At 49.2% G+C, this 6,356-nt stretch overlaps 1 protein-coding gene across 1 annotated transcript in view; it reads right to left on the minus strand.

The window, feature by feature from the left end:
* The window catches only part of Fry (FRY microtubule binding protein), a 404,412-nt gene extending 398,431 nt beyond the window's left edge, over positions 1 to 5,981 (minus strand). Inside the window, exon 1 of the mRNA XM_057765235.1 lies at positions 5,844 to 5,981. The gene's annotated coding sequence lies outside the window, so the exon portion shown is untranslated. The remainder of the gene's footprint in view (positions 1 to 5,843) is intronic.
* Positions 5,982 to 6,356: the final 375 nt, after the last annotated feature.

Below are 6,356 nucleotides of genomic sequence, written 5' to 3' on the forward strand. Positions count from 1 at the left end.
GGCAGATGTACACTTGGGTTCTCTGGGCAATGTGTATTCAGTGCAGGTCCCTGGGACTGCTTCTGAGCTGGCATGGTCACTACACTCTCTGTGGACATAATTGTCCATCTGCCTGCAATTGGTCTAGAAGTGCTTTCTGCTTGAGCAGGCAGTGGTGAGGAGATTGAGTCACCAGTGGATGGAGGTCTTCACTGTGCAGCAAGACTGGCCTTCCTTCCTTCCTTCCTTCCTTCCTTCCTTCCTTCCTTCCTTCCTTCCTCCCTCCCTCCCTCCCTCCCTCCCTCCCTCCCTCCCTCCCTCCCTCCTTCCTTCCTTCCTTCCTTCTTTCTCTTTCCTTCTTCTCCTTCCATCCCTCCCTTTCTTTCCTACCCTCCTTGTCTATCTCTTTTCATTCCTCCTTTTCTCTGAAACATGTCAAACTCTCTCTATAGCCCAGTCTGGCATTGAAACTCAAGGCGGGCACACATTCTCAGGGCGGCCCACCCAGGCAAGGTCACAGCACTGACTCCTGCTTCAGTGGTCCATCTGGAGAGAAGGGACAATCTTTCTCTACTCATTACACAATATGTTGGCGGCCCAAAGGAAAACACATGAAATTATTATAGAGTTCAAATACGTAGTGAGTTCAGGTCATATAAAAGGGCCCAGATAGAAATCATAAATTCCTTCCATGGAAAATAATAAAAGGACTGAGATTTAACCCACCACGAGCTGTTTTGTAATGCCATCAAACACCTTGAGCAGGGACTCTGTAGATCCAGCGCAGGACGTACTGCAGTTGGCCTATGTTTGGCGTTCTTACAGACGTCAGAATTTGAAGACAACTTGATTTGTTTCCACGCCTCCCGCGAGGGGCTCACACTCACTCATCCTATACATGATTACTGTGCATGTGGTTACGATCCGTACAGCACAAGACACAGACAGCCTCTGCCTTCCCAGAGCCAACAGTCCAACAAGCAGGTCCAGGTAAGTCACCCATGTTTTATCCGCGTTTAAGCATACATGGAAACTCTATGTGTTTGAGGACTGATGATCTAGTAATACGGATGGCAATTTGACAACAGCGGTAGCACACACATGTCCGTTAGCTCAGCCACACATGTCCATCTTGTTTTCACTGTTACCCAGATATGTGCCATGGGATCCTATTCTCTAGGCATAACATGGTAGTGCTGTCTTGAAATGACAGCAATTGTGATTGCTCACAGGAGAGCGGGCACAAGATCCAGCCCACAAACTTTCCCTTGTAGAGGGTGGGGGCTGCATGAGGTAGCATGAGATTCACCCCTTTCCAGGATGTATAAACAGGTAGTTGCTGGGGTGGGTGGGTATTCTTCTCCAGTGAAGTAGGAATCCGTACGTGGTTCCACTCTTGCAAGTAACCCCAATTAAACTCATTGGTTCACCCAGGCTAGATCTACTCGGGTGGAATCATTTCTTTGGTTTGTCACTGGTGCCCTACCTGGAGTGAGCAGACATTTGGTCGCATTTCCCCCCGGGGAAAGTTAATGCAGCAATGTATCATTTAAGTTCTTTAAACAAAGATCATGTATGACTTGGCACTGTAAGATGTAACTCTGTATGCACCTGCCACCACGGCAGGTAAGAGAGCAGCGGGACAGAAATAGCAGATCACCAAAGAAATTTCTCTTTGATTGGCATTTCCACTGTGCTTTGCAAAGCTAGATATAAATGCTTCACAAGCCTTAAGAAATACACTGATGAAGTTGTTACCGTCTGTTACTGGGTTCGTGCATATACATCGTCTGTCCATCACTGGCCAAGCAGAGAAGAGGGAACCTCACCTCGCTTCAGAAATAGCCTCAATCAGACCGGCCTGTGGGCATGTCTGCAGGGGGACACTTTCTTGATTGTTAATTGATATAGGGAGGCCCATCCACTGTGGGAAGTACTAACCCTGGGCTTGTGGTACTGGGTTTTGTGAGAAAAACTGCTTGAGCAGGAGCCAAAGGCAGCAAGCCAGTAAGTGGTATTCTTAGGCAGTCTCTGCTTCAATTCCTGCCTCCAGACTCACATCTAGGCTTTGTCCAATATTGGACCATAACCTGTGTCCTAGTTTGGTTTCTGTTGCTGAGATAAACATCATGACCAAAAGCAACTCGGGGAGACTAGGGCTTGGTTACAGTCCATCATCAAGGGAAGTCAGGAGTGCAGGGCTGGAACCTGGAGGTGGGAACTCATACGCATAAGCAGAGAGCCACAGAAGGGAGAAGAACGCTGCTTATTGGCTGGCTCCCCAGGGCTGCTTTCCGACACCACCCAGGACCTGCCTGGGTATGGCACCACAGACAATGAGCTGGGCCCCTCCCACATCAACTGTTAATCAAGGAAATGTCCCACAGATGTACCCAGGGGCCAATCTGATGGAGGCAGTTCCTCACTGACATTCCCTCTTTCCAGATGACTCAAGCTTGTGTCCAGTTGATGAAAACCAACCAGCACAATCTGTAAGCCAGATGAACCCTTTCCTCCCCAAGGTGCTATCAGCCAGTGTCCCATCACAGCCACGGGAAACACTAGGACACAATGGCAGAAGACAGAACCGCAGGTGAGGGCTGCTGTGGTCCACACACACAATGTTAGGAGCAGCACGCATAAAACTGCCCGGCGTTTTGCTTTCTCAGATGGCATAAAAATGACACCCAGTCTCCCAGCTGAGGATACTTTAGAGTTGGTGAAATATGATTTTCTAAAAAAAAAAAAAGCAAGATAGATTGCTTTTTACTGAGAAGCTTTAGGAACCGAGTGAAAGGCTGTTGGCTTTCGACGGTTGTAAGTCATTGACACCTTTGCACGGAATACTTTTAAGGAAACCGGAAAATGTTGCTAATTCTACATAGTTTCACAGATCACTAGTCATTTAAAGAAGCCTAGTGACTCAATCCAAACATGTTTTTGGCGCACCTTCCACTCTGGGGCAAGAGTGTGACAAGGGACAAACCGCTCGTTCTGCTTTCCCTGGTATTTGGTGCTCCAGTCTAGAAGCAGGAGACGGGAATCCTGGGGGTATGCTAGACACCCAAACCTTACCACTGCTGGAGAGGACGGGGTGAAATCATTGCATGGGAGGCTTGATTTGAAACCTCAAAGTATACACACAGACTCCGAGATTCTAAATACTTAGGGTAAAAGCAGTCCAGTGCCAAGAACAGGGATGTGTTTCCAGGTAGCAGGGGCACAGCTCAAAAATGTATTTGTTTCCTTTGCACCGTAGTGCTGTGAAATCATTCTGAGTCAAAGAGAGTTGAGAACCATACCAAGAACACGCACACACGCACGCACACACAGAAACACACCCTTAGGAAGAGAAATTCCATAATAATGGCTATAAATTATAACAGACTTCATTTTTTTGGGCACAGTTTCAAAACTCACTGGGTCACAGTTGGGACCTCTGTTCTAATGCTGTTCAGTCAAATGACAAGTGCCTTGGTATAAAAGCAAATAGCAAATTAGCAATAGGTGTGTCACCACATTCATCACCGAGGCAACAGGTAAAGGGGTGTCTACATGGCAGACATATGTCAGCAGTGTTGACAACAGGCCACGACATCGATGAGACATTTCCCACTGTGGAGAGGAGGCCTGCTCCTCCCCCCCCTCCCCAGAGCATCACATTGTCCTTTCCGGTCAGTAGTAGGGAGTTCAGAGATTCCCTGAATTAAAATTCTTTTCCCCACCAAGTTCACTGCAGTCTTTCCTTTTAAGTAGGCCGTCCTCTGTTAGGAACTCTCTGACAGGTGGGACAGCAGGACACGTGAGTCACTGTAAACACTGCAGGGGATGTGTGGCTGCCAATCAACAAGGTGTGCTGAACGGAAATAGCCTCAGATGACAGAGACAGTAGAGATTGCTCCTTCAGAGCCAAGCCAGTGGGGAGGGGTGCTTCAAAAGGCAAGGGCTTCACCTATCCGAACACCCCAAATCAGACCTATGGGGTGAAGCACGGGGGAGACCCGGGGTTGCCCTTCCACACCCGGGGCACACAGTCGCTCAGGGAGAAGAAAATAGTCTATGAAGACGCCTGACATGTCAGGCCAGGAGATGACACATATTTCAATTCCCTACTGTATTATAATGAGTAAACTCTCAAAAACTGGGAGACATCACAGAACAGTGGCAGGGAGTCAAACGGAGCCCGGTTCAAACCTTACCTGGATCACTCACTTGCCATGTGATTTTTAAAAGAAATTATCTAAAATAAAATCAAGTCAGCTGGATATGGTGACACAGCCTGTAGTCTCACCCCTTGAGAGAAGGCAGGGAGACCACAGAGGGTTCAAGAGGTGGCCTGAGCTATGTAGGGAGACAACTCAGGAAAGGTAAGGATGCTCCATTAGAGTGATAATGAAAACAGCACGCACCATCTAGGGGATGCCTGGCGCAGAGTCAGAGCTGCACAGGACTAAGGCAGTTTCCTTAAAGGAGCTCTTGTAAGACAGAATGTGTTGGGATGCAGGGGTAAATTATAAGGATCTGAACAGGATGTCCCCGGCTAAGCAGATGTAAAGTTGTCTTACAGCATGAAAGTGTCATGATAAGAAGAGCATACATGTGAAAATCTATGTGTGATCAGGAAAGTATTGGAATCAGATCAAATTTGACATATGTATTAAAACCTGTTAACTGCAAGGCCAAGCAGTAGTAGCTAAATGTTACTAATGCTGTCCAGTCGTCTTATCATAGGCCTGTTCCTAGAGTCTTGGTAAACCAGGGTTTTTTAAAGTGGTTTTTTTTTTAAAGGTCTAGTTGTTTATTTGATGTGAATGATGTTTTGCCTATACCATGTCATGCAGTACTTTCTGCAGATAAGAAGGGGGCATGGGATCCCCTAAAACTGGAGTTATAGATGGTTGTGAGCTGCCATGTGGGTACTGGGAATCAAACCGAGGTCCTCTGCAAGAGCAGACAGTGCTCTTTAACCACAGAGCCATCTCTTCATCTCTCGTAACAAGCACAGGTTAAATAGAGTCTAGCTGCAGTAATTATTTTATGTTACAGAAAGTCTTGTAAATAATGTTTAATCTAGCTATCTTACTTTGATAGTTAAAACTTTTGGCTATGTTCAAATGGACACACTTATTCTATATTCTTTGTTTTCCTTTCTCACTCTGAGAAGTGGTTCATAGCACCTGTCCCAATATTAAAAACAAGCCAATACGAACCAATGAGCAATAAAATATTAAACGCAACACGCGTAGCTGACCGGCTTTGCTCAATGACTCTGGGATCTTTGGTTAGAAAGTAAAATAGGTTTAAAATTTGAAGCCTTTAAAGCATAGACCTTGATGAAGACTATTTTTACAGGCCACTGGTTAAACCCGGTTTATCCTGGGGCATTGTGGCCAAGCAAAAGCCATCAGGTTGAACTGGAGATGCGCCTGCAAAATGCCTCCTTCCCCGGGGAGAGTCCCACAGAGCAATTTCCTTTTGCAACGTTTCAAGTAAGCAGGGCTGCTCCGGTGGGAAAGTGCACGGGACCGCTGCGCTCCAGCTTAGCGCATGGTGTAGGTATACAGGGCAGTGTGCCACGGGTCCCTCTAGGGCATCGGGGACCAGAAATCCATCAAACTCTCGGTACCTAACTTTGTCCGGGAACAAACCCTCCTTGAAAACACAACCAGGCAGGAAGAGCACGTAGCGTGGGGATGCGGTCAGCTGCTGGCGAGACGGCCCTCCTCCCCCACCTCTTCCCCGGAGGGAAGCGACCCGACGGTGCGGCCCCGCCCAGCCCCACCCACCGGCTCCACAAAGCCACTGCCCAGGCGCGCGGGTCTCCTGGGGCGATGTGGGGGGTAGGGGTTGAGCAGAGCTGGTACCTTAGGAAGAGGCCGCGATGCCAGAGCCCGGGGACACCCGCAGCATCGCACTGCCGCCGCCTGCTGCTCCACCCGGGGCCGCCGAATTGCGCCCTCCCCGCGGCCCGCGCCGCGCTCAGTCGCTGCGCCCGCTCGGCAGCCGGGAGACCGCCACTGTCAAGTGCAGCCCCGCCCCCGGCGCCGGCCCAGTCTCCGGTTCATTGGCTGCGGGGGTGGCTGGCTCCGCCCCTCGGGGGCAGGTCCTCTCCTGGGGCGCGCTGGAGGGTGGGGACCCAAGCTGGGCGAGGCTTCCTGCGGGCACCAGGAGCTTCTGCTTTGCCAACCCAGAAATAGACAGCTCCAAAGAAAGGCGAGAGAGGAAGCGTCTTCTCCAGGGCGAGGGCCGTGGCTCCGCGGAACGGGTTCCCTAGGGTGGAATATTGAAATCATAGCAAAAGGACTGGGGGCTGGGTGGTTTTGTTGGCTAGCCTTTTAAACAAACTTGAAATTGCTCTCATACCCCTCAACTCGTCC

The sequence above is a fragment of the Chionomys nivalis genome, chromosome 3, assembly GCF_950005125.1.
Source record: "Chionomys nivalis chromosome 3, mChiNiv1.1, whole genome shotgun sequence".
In the NCBI taxonomy this organism is placed as follows: domain Eukaryota; kingdom Metazoa; phylum Chordata; class Mammalia; order Rodentia; family Cricetidae; genus Chionomys; species Chionomys nivalis.